Source organism: Patagioenas fasciata, chromosome 3 (assembly GCF_037038585.1).
Source record: "Patagioenas fasciata isolate bPatFas1 chromosome 3, bPatFas1.hap1, whole genome shotgun sequence".
In the NCBI taxonomy this organism is placed as follows: Eukaryota; Metazoa; Chordata; class Aves; order Columbiformes; family Columbidae; genus Patagioenas; species Patagioenas fasciata.
In genome coordinates this window covers 95,288,698-95,303,123 of record NC_092522.1, presented here as the reverse complement: position 1 = coordinate 95,303,123, position 14,426 = coordinate 95,288,698, and the positions used below count along the sequence as shown (strand labels likewise).

Here is a 14,426-nt window from a genome sequence, read left to right as displayed (position 1 = left end):
AAGTGGGAAGGGAAGTAATTTGCCCTTGGAGTATATAAATATTTTATGTTTTGTACAGCACTGCATACCTTTATCAATAAAATATTGAAATACCAAACATCAGACACTTGTAATTAGTCAAGAATTAAGGCTGCTGTAATAATAAAAAAAATGCTATAGCTATATGCTACCATAAATCTTTTTTGTTTTGACTGAAATGGCTACATAAATATTTAACTCACTTTAGAATTTTTGTATATCTCCTGGTTTTGGCTGGGATAGAGTTAATTTTCTTCCTAGTAGCTGGTATGGAGCTGTGTTTTGGATTTAGAATAACAGTAATGTTGATAACATACTGATGTTTTATTTGTTGCTAAGCAGTCAAGGACTTTTCAGTTTCTCATATTGGCCTTCCAACAAATGTGCACAAGAAACTGGGAGAGGACACAGTCAGGACAGGTGTCCCAAACTGGCCAAAGGGATATTCCATACCATATAACATCATGCTCTTTATAGAAACCTGGGGGAAGCTGCCCAGGTGTGATCACTGCTGGAGGACAGGCTGGGCATTGGTCAACAGGTTGTGAGCAGTTGCATTGTATATCGCTTCTTTCGTATATTCTTTTATTATCATTATTATTATTATCATTATCTTTTCCCTTGCTATCCTATTAAACAGTCTTTATCTCAACCCATGAGTTTTTTCAATTCTTTCCCCCATCCCACTGAGAGGGGTATGGGTTAGTGAGCGGTTGCATGGTGCCTGGTTGCCATCTGGGTTTGAACCACAACAGTAAGAGTATAAACCATAAGAGTAACTTCAGTATGATCAAAAAAAAAACTTTTCTATTCTAAGGAGTTAAGAGGTTATGTAGTTTAACAAACAGAGACAAAAAAAAAAAAACCACAGCAACAACAACAACGACAAAAAAAACTACTGTAATTCAGAGTTTAAAGAAAGAGCTTCAGATTTTGTCGGAATGGATGTAATGGTTTTATGTACAGTGTAGGCAAAATGGAAGTTTAATGGCATGTTACCAGTAGCTCTCTGAAAGCTTTTTCTTTATTCCCTAAAACTCAGAGTTTATAAATTCAAAGCATTTTATCCCTTACTCTAATAAAATCAGCAGATCCATGTCTGAAGAATTATGTACAAAAAGAATTCAGAGGATCAACTTTGATTGTTTTGCTGTTGGATGAAACACTGCTGGTGTCACGTACATGCAGAAATGTAAAAAAATCTCATCGTTTAATAGCATAGTTAATATTTTTCAATTATTCCAGTAGTGACCTTTCTCCTGTGCTTTGTGCCAACAAAAAAATCTGTAAACTTCAGTCTTAAAAATGGTGTTCAGATGACATGTTGGCTTCTGTGATCTCTTTTGGGGACAGAAATTTCAGCCCTTGTTTGGTATTCCCGGGGAACCTAAGAGACTAACATTTTTCATGGCTGTATTCATGCAGCTGTGTCTCTCAGAGGGTGCTCACAGATAAATTTGAGGTCAGATTTCTGAGTATTCACAATGTCTATTGACACAACCACCCTTGAGCAACCACAGAACACAACTCCATGAGGCACACTGGGCGTTTAGACTGATTAACTGAGAAACCACAGGTCAAGAAATAAGCGATGAGGCAGAAAAAAAACATCTCCACACAAAGAGGAGGCCAGAAGTCTGGGTGTATTTTTGGCAGAGAGTTACTCTTTGAGAGAAGGTAGGGGAGTTGTGGTATGTACCAGCCAGGGAAGTGGCCTCATTCATACCAAAGTTACGGATCACCCTCCAGCTGAAAGGTATTGTGGTGCCATATGAGTGCTGGGGATCCTCATTGTCAGTAGATCTAGTCCTGGCTGCAGTGGTGTACACTGGTGCTGTGCTGCCAACAGCCACATTAAGCTAGCATGGCTGATAAGATAAGCCTAGTAGTTGTCCCTGTGGTGCTGCTCTCCCCTGCACTCCAGTAGTGGATGTGCTACTTTTCCTGCCTATACTCAGAGATTTGTCATGTTCTCTTTCATGCTACTTCGCTCTTGGAAGTAAAAGCTTGTCATTGAGAAACCACGATGAGCAGCAAGATCAGTGAACACCCTGAAGAATGGCAGTGGGTAGAAGTACTTGTGTAGGTCATAGTGTATGAGGTCACAGGGTGAGAATAGTACAAAAAGTGTGCCTGTACAAAAAGGCAAAATGATTTCTGAAAAGGTTTTGTTGGACATGTTCGTAGCTGGGGTAGATAAGTGCAAGCTAAGAATGAACTGACTCTTGAAAAATTCGCATTGCACATACTAAAAATAAAATAGGGCATTTTACAGACCATTGAGAGAATGTGTGAATGAAAATAGTGAGTCTGAAGAGAATGCTGTTACTATATTCCCCCCAAAAAAACTGATGTGCATCGTGGCAGTAGCAGTCATAGTATGGAAAAATAGAGAATTATATCAGTGGCCTTCCCTGAATACCATCCTCACTTTCCCAGGCAAGACAGTAGCAGAGTGGCAAAAAAAGACAGCAAAAATTTTGTGTTATAAAGAAAAAAAGTTAAAGTATATCTTAAATTTATATTGTTTATAAAATAAAATCTTTATCTAAAAAGAACCATGATAGTGATTTTTATGTATAGTGAGAAATAAGTCCAAACTCTGAAAAATGTCTCAGATACTATTTGAAAGTAAATTCTACAAGTTTGTTATTCTTATAGTATTAATGTGGTAAAGAAACACAGAAAGAAGAGGAGTGATATTGTAGAAATTAAAGTATATGAAACAAGATCCAGACTTCATTTTGACCAGGACAAGGGATTAGTCTCATACTTGAGCGAGATAGTGTACATAGCAGCAGGGAGCAGGTGCACCTTCTCGCTTGACTGAACTGCTCTTCTCACCACTTGATAATCCCACGAGTTTCAAGGGGGGTGAAAGCATGTGAGCTAATGGCAATGCCATATTTTAAAATTCTCTGATTAACTCTACTTTTTTCTATGTTTTTTTTTCTCATGCTATTGGAGCAGGTAGTAAATCTGGGTTTAGCAGTATTTGGCAGGACATGCCATGCTCTTGTACTTGAAGGTGTAACTAATCTTTGTGTTATGTGGCTTAGAATCTAGTAAAACCCTTGAGCCCTATGGCAAAGCACACACTGGACCTGGTACTGTGCAAGTACACACAATGAGCCATTGGCAGTAATAACTAATATGTGCTTGGTTTGGGTTTTCTTCAAAGTTCTTAAACTTGTGTGAAGAAAATTGACTGTAACTTCTTGAAATTTCTTCTGTTTGATTTAATGCTGCAGTTCATTTGCCTTTACTTCAGACCAAAGTATGTTTCTGAGTTTGGTTTGTATTCTGTCAATGCAGGTGTCTTTCCTTCTGTCACTGTATTTCAGTGATCACGTAGCTTTATTTGACCACTAGCACAGCTGGGGGTTTTTTTCCTTAAAAAAGGAAAAAAAAGCGGACAAAATTGGAATCTGTCAGCTTGCATGATAATTAACCAATATTTTAGAAGGCATTCACAAAATTACCTTGAACATTATTTTTCTCTAGGTTAGTAGAGAACATCATTATGTGTCCTTTATGCCTCTGCTCCTTGTGTTGTTTCCTTATCTTAAAATGCTACCTTGTTTCAAGCACTTCAGTCCTGCTGCTCTCTTCAGAGTGCTTGGCTTTAGTGCAGCCTGTTGTTCTTTTTCACTGAGAGGAACCTCATTTTCCCTTTAAACCTTATTCAATACAAGTAGTTTGTACTGTCATATCAGCAGCTCAACATTTACATAAAACATAGGGACAAGGCAGAGTTTTATGAAACTCATAACAATTCCTGTTTGATCTTAACTTGGTTTAAGTCAGCTCAGTTCTTATTTTGGGTAAGTGTAGGGAAGAGAACCTTTTCAAAAGAAGTAATGATGTCACAGTGAGGAAAAACAAACGGCCCCAGTGGGTTGGGGAAAAAGGTTTTCCGAATGATTAGTGCTTTTAGGGAAGGCATATGTGAAACAGGTAAGCATACAGTGGTGTCCTTCCAGCATACACAACGGCACTGGCAGGCTTCAGGGAACCCAAGTCAAAGGTTGAATCATCATTTTTGGAAGCTAAAGGTAGGCTTTCTGTGCCACCAATTTGTCAAATCTCTTTTTATGTCTATTTTTCATTTAATTCTTAACAATATTCTATAATAAATTCTACATAATTTATATTAATCAAATTGTACAATAGGTATACATCATAACTGACGTACTTAAAATGGATTATTGTCCTAGGCAAAGCCCAGTCTCTAGAACATGGCATTTTCTAACATGCAAATAAAAACCTGGTATGGTTTGGGACGAATAATCTATGCATTGAGATGTGTGTGTCTTTTATTGCTGTGGTAGTATTGAAGTAGGGGGAAAGGTTTGTCGTTGATTTCTTAGTTTGGAACAGAGATCATCTTTTAAAAGGCTGTGATATGCTAAAAAAATAGTTGAGGTAGAAATTTAGAATTAATCTATGGAAGAATTCAAAGTGATTGTTCTTTTAATAAATTACTAACAACTGCATTATGTTTATTGCCCTTTCTGTTCTGTTCCTTGGTTTGTTTACTTCAACAGAACCAGAATTTTAAAAAGTTCTCTGGGAGCAGAAGAGGTGATTCATTTCTCCAGGAGGGAGAGAACGTGTAGGTCAATAACATTTTCTTTACTGAGGGCTGTAAAAACGATTAGGAGCCTTCAATTTTTTTTTTTTTTTCCCAAAAAAACAATAAGAAAAAGCTGTTCTGCATGTAAATTACAGTTCTGTATGAGCTGATAAGAATGAAAACAATGTGAACTTCCACAACAGAAATGTATTAAAAAAAAAAAAATCCCACAATAAAACTACTGTATTCCCCTGAAAATTTCTGCCTGATGTTTTCAGTCAGAACAAAAAGAGATTTCCGCAGTATTTTTCTCATGATACTAGTCAAATGATGAACTGACTGCTTGATCATATTAGAACATCCAAAGATCTGTTTTCTGCGTATTTGTCCTAAATCATTAGAGATACTTCTAGTCTTCTGTACATGGGAAAACTGTAACCAAGTCATAAGCTTGGAAGCAACGTGTTTGGAGATTTTCCCAGGATTGACTGAGGAAACTAGATAGAGAGTAAACAAAACAATAGATTAAATTCTGACCCCCTGAATTTAATGGCAAAGCTGCCAGTAAGTTTAGCTTTTGATAAAATTAATTTTCAAAGGTAGTAAAAAAGGCAAATAATGATAGTAATAGGAAAGGGATAGACAATAAAACCATCATTATACTTCATGAACAGTGAGCTGTTATGACATTTACAGAATTTGAGATGGTTTGGAGGAGGTCAAGCATGAATAAAGTAACGAATAGCTTCTGTGCACAGAAAAAAAAAAAGTAAATAACTGCAACTTCCGTCTTGGAAAAGATGATACTCAAGGAGAAATGACAGAAATTTCTGAAGTTGTGACTGGCATGAGGAACAGTGAACAGAGAAAAATTAGTTGTGCTTGTACCGAGAAAATTTGTCACAAAATAGATTAACAAGCAGCAGACTTATAAAGGGACTGCTTCCTGCAACTTAAAAACCACGTATCCTTACCTTAGGATGATTTGACTACCAAGAGTATGTATATGTTAAAAATTAATAGAAGAATTCATGGATGAGAGGTCTGTCACGCAGTATTAAGCACTCTGGTGGAGAAACAACCTCCAGCTCAGACGGTCTTTAAGCAGGGGAGTGCCAGAAACAGGCAGGATTTGCAAGGGAAACTCCTTCAGCTTTCCCTGTTTTCGCTGTTTTCCAAAGGGTTTGCTGCTGGCACTGAAAGGTCAATATAGGAACCTGCACAGTCTTTTGATCATTCCAGTTACTATATTTCAGTTAGTCCAGCTCAGCATGCCTGTTCTAAGAACTTCAACAAAGGCTAGGGTCTTGATCATTTGATATAGTTAGAGGATAATCTTCATTATAAAGGTGATTTCTTTTTTTCTCGCTTGGAAGACTGATTCAAAACCATTTACATTATTTAAACCTAACATATGGACTGCATAAAGAATCCTGAACATTAAGGGCTGTCTAGCCGCACAGCAGAGGTGATTTTATATTATAGTGAATGGTTGAGCCTCATCTCTAACCAAGCAAACAGGCCTTAAACCCATACCCAGGAGCACAGAAATTCCCTTTTGTTTCAAAATGAGAAAAAAGGTAGGCTTAATGCTTCCATGTAAAAAGCAAGTTGATGAATCTAATTTCCTCAGTTTAAGAAATACATTGATAAACTGGAGCGAGTTCAGGGGAGGGTCACCAGGCTGGCTGGGTCAGTAGCACTTGCTTGGTGAGGGAGCTGGGCTTGTTCAGCCTGGGGAGAGATGGCTTTAGGGGCCCTCGCAGCAGGCTGGCAGGGCGGTTGTCTACATGAAGTCAGTGGTGCATGGTAGGAGGAGGGACAGCAGACAGAATTGAAATAGGAGGATGTGGCTGGCTGTATGGAAGAAAGAAAAAGTGTAAGGATAATTACGCAGTGGAGCAGATACCCCAGATAGGTTTTGTAACCTTCGTTCCTGGAGGTTTACAAGACTTGGCAGATAAAACCTTGAGCAATCTGGCTGGACTCACCCTGCTTTGAGCAGGAGGTTGGACAAGAAAGGTCCCAAGAGGCATTCCTACCTGAATGAGTTGGTGATTGATGCCACTCACATGGCAACTCTATTTAAATAGAAGATAACATTTTGGAGAATGCAAAAGAAAATATTATTCTCAGCAACTGCATCAGAAATTGAATAGTAGGGCAGTAACACGAAGTAATATCACAGAGAGGAGGAATGGTATGACATTATGGCTGCTGACTTTGAAGTTTTATCATTTAGTCCTTTTTGATCAGTAGTGGCATAGCAAGAGTTACATCTGTAGTTTTTACTTCACAGAAGAGCGAATTATTTTACTTTCTGCTATTCCTATCCTTTCTTACATGTATGGCCTTTAACTATGTGGATCATGTATCACTTGATTGTCTGGGCATAAGGATACAACTAAATACTGATCTCTGCCTGTATACTGAGACAAAAAAAAAAGTTGAATGTATGGAGTGAAAAGATGCTGAGTATATGCAAACTATGCAAATCCAGGCCTTTGCATAGCGAAGTGCAAACTGAGGGTCTTCATTCAGTACTGAAGGTTTTGGTGTGTATGTTTATTTTACAAGACCCAAAGGAATGCTAGGGCTTCAAGCTACTACTAAGACTTAACGTTACCTGTCCCCAGTAGTAGAAACAGCAAAGATGGATACATGATATAGTAACACTTTCTTCCAGGTTGCTGACAAGGATTTAGTTAAACATATTCTTCCTGTTTCTTTTATTTTCTGTGAATTAAGTGGTTTTCTCTTTGGGTTGCAGCTGAGTGATCATTAGAGTAGTGGAGGGAGAAACACGGGTTAATTATAAAGGAAGAGTGATGTCAAAACTCAACATTTTCTAATGGACAATTCAAATAAATAAATTATAATTAATTAATAATTACAAACCACTGCAATCTTAAATGTAAAAAACCATTTTTTTAGTGGCAGGAGTATTCTTTCTGGGCGGCTGGCATTTTGGGGGCATTCTTCCCTGTCACCAGGGCTCCCATTGTGCGGTTCTCCAAAATCCTTCCCATGCCCGATGTGGTCAGTTGGTTTGCCAGAGATCTAAGAAGAAGGCAAATCTTCAAGTCCTTACTTTTAGAGATTTCTCATTTCCACAGAAGTTTTAGCATGGCAAGAATTTCAGGAGTTGGTTTGTAATATATGAGTGATTTTTGTATTAAATGATATATCAGTTTTAAAATAAATCCAATTTTTAAAAAATTAAGATGGGTTGTTCCAATTCATAATCTTTGTCAAGCTCTGCCACAACTGACGGCACCATTGCTTTCCAAAGCATTCAAGCCCATAATTCAGTGCCATCATAAAAATTTCCATTTCTGTAGATATGCACAACTATAGCATATTTCTTCACTATTATATATTAAATAATCATTTTCTATTATTGTATGACCCACTTATCTAAAGTATTATTTGCTATATTGGCTACTGTAGCATCTCCATTCAGAACTCTAATGAACTTTGTAATTCAAAGAGATGGAAAATCATATTAAATCCGGTCACATTGATCTTTTCACATTCATCTTCCAGTCTCTTTTGGTTACTTACTTGTTGCATGACAAAGTAGTAGCAGTTTGTACAACCTTGTTTCTCTTATGTACTGACAGACCTCTGTGTCTCTTCTTTATTCCAGCAACCCTGTTGTTTTGTCATTGAAGTGCTTGCTGTATTCACCAAAATTTCTCCCCCTTTTTGACACAGCCTATTAAAATATGGAATATCCTTCATAAGCCAGTCTACAAAACCTTCATTCATGTCTTAAAATACCCTTACAACTAATTTTTGGTTTAATAACTGAAGTGCCATGCGACCAGTTAATGAAAGTTATGACCTCTGAATTTTCTTTCTGCATCTTATTTATATCTCCCTTTTATAGAAACAGTACATATTTGCATTCATGTAGTTCTCATTTATCTTTTATTATTTTCTATATTTTATATTGTGTTTTAATTTGATTTAAAAGTCTTCTGTAGTGAAATAGGTTTTTTGCTTCTTGCCACACAAGGTCTTCAACACAGTAATACAGTACATGCTACTAATTTAATGTTTTATCTAATAAGCAAAAGCAAAAAAAGTTCCTCTGGTTTTGATGATTAAATCTTGAGATCCTTTCTAACATTTACTAAACATTGATATAGATAGTATTTTTTGTGCAAAATATTAGGAATGTGCAGATTTTGTGCAAAACGATGCAAGGCATGTATTCACTTAAATAATTATGTGATTGTATTTATTTTGTGTGTATATTTGCTTTTATATTAGACTTTCCACTCCTGTTTCTTCATTGTGTTATCATTTGCTTTCTTATAGTCACCAAAGAAAAAAAAGACACTGAGAAATTCTGCTCTATTTTAGGTAACTGTTTGCTATAATGTGCTTAATATCTCTGAGGCTTTAACCAGAGGAAAGAGGCCTTGCACAAAAGAATCAGGTGCCCAGGTCTTACCTGTTTGTAGAGGCGAAGAAAATCAAGACATTTCACAAAGTGCATTTTCAGTTACTTGGAGAAGAAAAACTCTGGTTGGAATCTGGTATGAAGAAGAGTTGAAAATATGATGAATTGATAGACAAATTATTGTTTGTTCTGTGTTAGCGACATAAAAGATGTAGAGCAAATACTGTGTCAGTATACTTGTTATTACTGGAGGGTATTTTATGGTGTGGGACTGGTCTTCGATCAGCATGAAGAAGTCTTCAGGACACCTAAGATCAGCGCTCCAACATGTAGGAGGTTATCAAGAAAGATGAAGCTGAGCTGTTTGGAAGTACATGAAGGGAGGATGACAGTGAGCACAAGCAGAAGTTAGAGACGTTCTGACTGGACATAAGGAGAAACCTCTTCACTGTGAGGAGAGGCAAGCAGTGGAGCACGTTGCCTTGAGAGGTTGTGGCCTCCCTCCCTGGAGGCTTCAAAGACCTGATTTGCTGCAGCTACACTGCTGTTTTGGTACCATATCATACCAGCACTCCTACACTGGTAAAGTAATTCTGGTGTAGATGTTGCTTAAATTGGTCCCTCCCTTGCCTAATTTCATCAGTTGTTTATTTTCAGTTTGTTTGTTATACTATCTGTCAGTTCAAGTGTCACATTTGGGCATGATCTCCACTGTGTGGACTCTATAATATTACCGGTGATCTAGTGGTTATGTATGTTTTACCTTGTTTTCTACAACATCGACTTACGCTTGTTAATCTTTCAGAAATTAGTTCAGTTATATTTTTATATACTTTTAAATAGTATGCACAGTGTGTGGTATTTTCTAACGTTTCATAGTTTTTTAAAAAACATTTTCCAGTGTATGAGCATCTATGTTATGATTGTTGTATTCACCATCATCTCTGTTCAAGTGCAGTTTTATGCTGATCACCTCTGAAGCCTGAGTTGTCATGGATGATATTAGACAGGAGATAGCTCTCCTATAATTTAGGAATTTGTCAGAAATTACTGAATATCATTTTACAGCCTAGATTATGAAAGAAATCAGGCAAAATAGTTATGACAGGTATTATAACATCAGGAAGGAAGGAAGCTGCCAAGACAGGACCCTCTGCCATCCCCCGAGGGAGAACAGAACCTTCTCTGGAAGTAGTTTAATGTGCCCAGATGGAAAATGTCTCCTCTGGACATGGTCCTGGGCAACTGGCTCTAGGTGGCCCTGCCTGAGCAGAGGGGTCAGACCAGAGCATGTCCAGAGGTCTCTTACAAACCTCAGTCATTTAATGAGAAGCTTCAATCAGGCTGAGCAAGGGAGAGAAAAGCAAACAAGAAGGATGAAGTTATAGTCAAGGAGGGCTTCTAGCTCAAGTCTCAGTGATGACAGTTGAGACTTTTTGAGAGACTCTAAAATACAAGTAACTGAAAGCAGCAAGATTTTAAGGAGAATGGGATGGAAAGACTTATCCTGCAAAGGTACAGTAGACAATGAGTAGACAAGTTTTTAAACCTTTTTATTTAAACTGTTCCACCTAATAGAGCTGAGCTACTACTTTTAAATTAGTTATATTGTTAAAGCTTCTATAAAGTCTAGTTTTAGATATGAGAAATCTTTTCATTTGATTAATTCCAGAATAATCTGCATGTAGCTCCATCTCAAGAACTTGGCAATCAGGTCCAGAGGTCACGGCCTTGAAAAGACAGTGACAATAACAAAATCTCATTCAAAATGTGCTAAAAAAATAAAAAGGGGGGGGCAAGGGTTTCCTCTTGTTATTTTTTTTTTTTCTTTTTTGTGTAATTTGGCTATTTGCCATTACAGCTGAAAAAAAGGTGTCATTTAATCTGTAGGTATCTGACTGGATTACCAGTGGTCTGTGTGGATGTCCCAGATCAAGAACTGAAGCAACCACTGCAGGAGAGGAAAATAAAGAATATATGTACAACGAGAGCTGGAAAGGCATGAGAAAGCAAAACACAGGGAAGATTGCAGCCACACTGAAAAGAAAACAAGGCAAACACATCTGTATTAACTGCAATGTACTACTACAGACCCTATTATAATCCAGAGGAGAAACTAATAAAATCTCTGGCTTCTGAATAATTTTTTCAAGTCTAGGTCACAAAGTTTTGTCATCTTCGTTATTGTCCAAGTTACATTGTTACCACTAAATACAGCACAACCTAGGATCCACAAAAGCCTTTTTGGCAAACATTATCGGTCTCCTACTTTTATTTCTTAATAGTCTTTTCTCTGAGGATGACAGGAAATGTTGGTAATATTTTCTGTTCAGAGTGAAGTCCTGGCTTGATTGAAGTCTCTGATACTCCTGGCTCACAGCAACTAAAGAGACCTCAGAGAAGCCATGTCAAATTCTGGCCCAGTTGAAGTTTATAGCAAAGCACGCGCTGACTTCAGTGAAGCCAAAATTTCTCTCTAAATCAAATAACTTACCAACACTTTCCATGATCTGCAAAAACATAGAAGCATTTTACTTACACTATCTAGTTCTCTTCCACTCATCCTTTGCAGTTGGAATCTGGAGTGGAGTTATTTATCATAACAGTGGTCTCCCACAGGCAACAGGGGAGAGAACAACCCTGTGCTAAGAAAGCAAATCTGAAAGCATAGGGTAAGGTCATGAATGGAACTGCTATTGGTCCTGTAGGAGAAAGTTTCTTTGAGGAGAAAAAGTAAGAAAAGGAATGACAAAATTTCATTTCTAGATAAGGATTATTGAAGATGTTTAAAAACATTTCTGTTTTTAAGTTAACTGTACTGACTTCTCGTTTTCAGGGCAACTTAATTAGAAATTAAGTTGATGAAGCTATTTTCAGAGGATTTTTCTGTTGTGTTAATTGTGAAGTTTTGGGTTTGTGATTTTTTTTTTTTTACTATGTTGTGTTTTTTTAAATACTGATAAGTCTTCAGTAAATCACTGTTAAAGGCACTTCTCAACTGTCTCAAAGCTATGAAGACATTTCAATAAATATGTTAACTTCAGTGAAAACAAGGTAAAGACTACTGAAAAAGGCAGGGGGGAAGTTATGGCTTCATTATATATTTCTCAGGCATCAGAAAAGATAAAATTCTTTATTCACCCTGATATACAGTCTTTGTTTAAAGTCCATGGCCATTTACACGTGTGGAATCATGTAATGATATTTCACTGTTATCTCAATTTATTGTTAAACAGAAAAACTTACAGGACTCTAAAATTTATGACACCTAAAAAAAGAACTGCCTTGCATGGTAATCTACACCAGAAGAGATTAAGTGTGTCTGATTTCATCAAGACTAGTTTGTAGTTCTTCAACAGAGATGAAAAGGAATCCAGCCTGATCCATTTGCTTTATGTCAAAGGATACCCTAGTATCTTAATTTTAGATTCTATTTCTTTCATCTTATTGCCTCAGCTCCTAACTGTCATACCGATAAATAGTTAAAAGAGTAGTAATAAATCACTAAATTAATTTGATGTTTTATTTTTTAGAGATTTTAGCTCTACACTAGATACTATGTAGTATTTAAATAATTTAGATGACAACAACAACAGCAACAAAATGCATGCAAGTAATACAAAATGAGAAACAAAGTGCACGCAGGTGAGCAGTGATGGCCTCCTGTGAGCTAAAGATCAAAGAATCTTTCCTATCTCCTGCCGATTTTCCTGATCTGGGTTTCCTTGCCTTGTCACTGTTTACTGCAGGGCGACAATAAACCATGGCAGATGCTTTCTGTTAACCCCCTGCCCTCCCCACTAAGGAAAGATAATAGGAGGAAAAGGGAGAGAGACTTGAAAGTTGGTAAAGTTAAAAACCAGGACACCTTGGTAGCTTGTTGGTTTGTTCCAGTCTAGAGACAAACTGTCACCGTGCAGGCAAGGCAAAGGATTGGGGAATTCAGTGGGACAGTGTGTTTGAACTCACAATAACGGCAACGGCATAGACTGAGAGATGTTTAAAACTTCTGAACCCCCTTATACCATGAAGAAAACTATAGGTAGGTGGGGATCTGAGCAGCTATGACTGCTGTTCTCTCTGAGACCATCTAGGATATAAGCAGATAAGCCTTTTCTACACATTTGAAAATTTTTCTTTTCTGATAAAATCACAGGAGTGGAAGTCATCCACTGAAAATACTACCTGAAATTTTATCATCTAAGAGATTTACTTGAGGATTATATTTAAAAAGGATATGCAGAACTTTACTGTAAGCCAAGGTAAGCTTTTGTCAAAACTGTGGAGGACAGGTGCTCTGAATGTAAATGGAAGGCATTTACACAGATGTAACTGAAAATTCTTATTTAATCATGTCTGCTATAGGCAGTGCTTGTGGATTATTGTCTTCTGTACATAGAATCTGAATCATTTAATTAAAAATCACATTGATTTAAACCAGTCCAATTTACTTTGTGAACAATTTACATAATTGTAGAAATGTGTTATAGTAGTGTATGTCATTTTTGTAGTTCATTTTTAGCCATAATAAGAATACCAATGTTTCTAACTATAAAAGACTACCATATCTATTTACAAAAGCTGTACTGCTCCTACTAAATGAGTTTATTTAAACTTGTGTTGGATGTCCACAGATTCTATAAAACCTTTAACCAAGCACAGATTCAGTTCAGAAAGCTGTCAGTTGAAGTGAAGAATGTTCCTACTCTAAAATCAAGGCAGAGGGACACCTGCAGAGAACAGCTAATCTCAAATCTGGATTTCCCAAGGGTAATTACATCCTTAATTTAGACATCTGAGGTGCCTCATGTAACATGACTTGCATTCAGGTTTCCCCATACTTGCTGTTTGGTTATATCTGCAGACAAGAACATAACTCAGTTGCATGATTCCCTTGGTGTAAATGAACTGATACAGCTTAAAGCTGGATTTAAACTCATGTTTAAATTGCTTTTGGTTGATTAACTCTGTGGTCTTCACACTGCAGGAACATACCAAATCGAATGAGTAATTGTAGTCCTTTGTCCTCGGGTAACTGCAGAAGTGTGCTTTGATGTAGACAGCTTTTTCCTTGGTGCGCTGGGAACGCTCCTCCAGGCCTTTGCCGAGCTCCATCAGAAGTGGTCAGGCATGCCACTGATTTATGGAGCAAAGCTCAGGACCAAGGAGGACTCCGAAGAAGGCTCGCCAGCTTTGTCTTTTGGAGCTAGGTGAGTCTAATTTGGCATTCAAACCTATGTCTTGACTGCCCTGTGTGAGGACAAATGTGTGCCCGATGCAAGCTCTTGCTTTCTGTTTTGTGTTCTTCTATTTACAGGCAGTCTACAGTTAGAGTAGGTTTGGGGTTGTTGTTGTGGGGTTTTTTGTTGTGGTTTTTGGGGTTTTTTTGGTTGGTTGGGTTTTTTTACTCCTATCAATAGG

At 37.3% G+C, this 14,426-nt stretch overlaps 1 long non-coding RNA gene across 1 annotated transcript; it reads left to right on the top strand.

Moving 5' to 3' along the window:
- Nucleotides 1–12,026: 12,026 nt before the first annotated feature.
- Nucleotides 12,027–14,212, top strand: LOC139827757 (uncharacterized). The gene is made up of 3 exons (XR_011738682.1): nucleotides 12,027–13,267; nucleotides 13,640–13,775; nucleotides 13,993–14,212. It is a non-coding gene; the product is annotated as an uncharacterized lncRNA (long non-coding RNA).
- The last annotated feature ends 214 nt before the right edge of the window (nucleotides 14,213–14,426 follow it).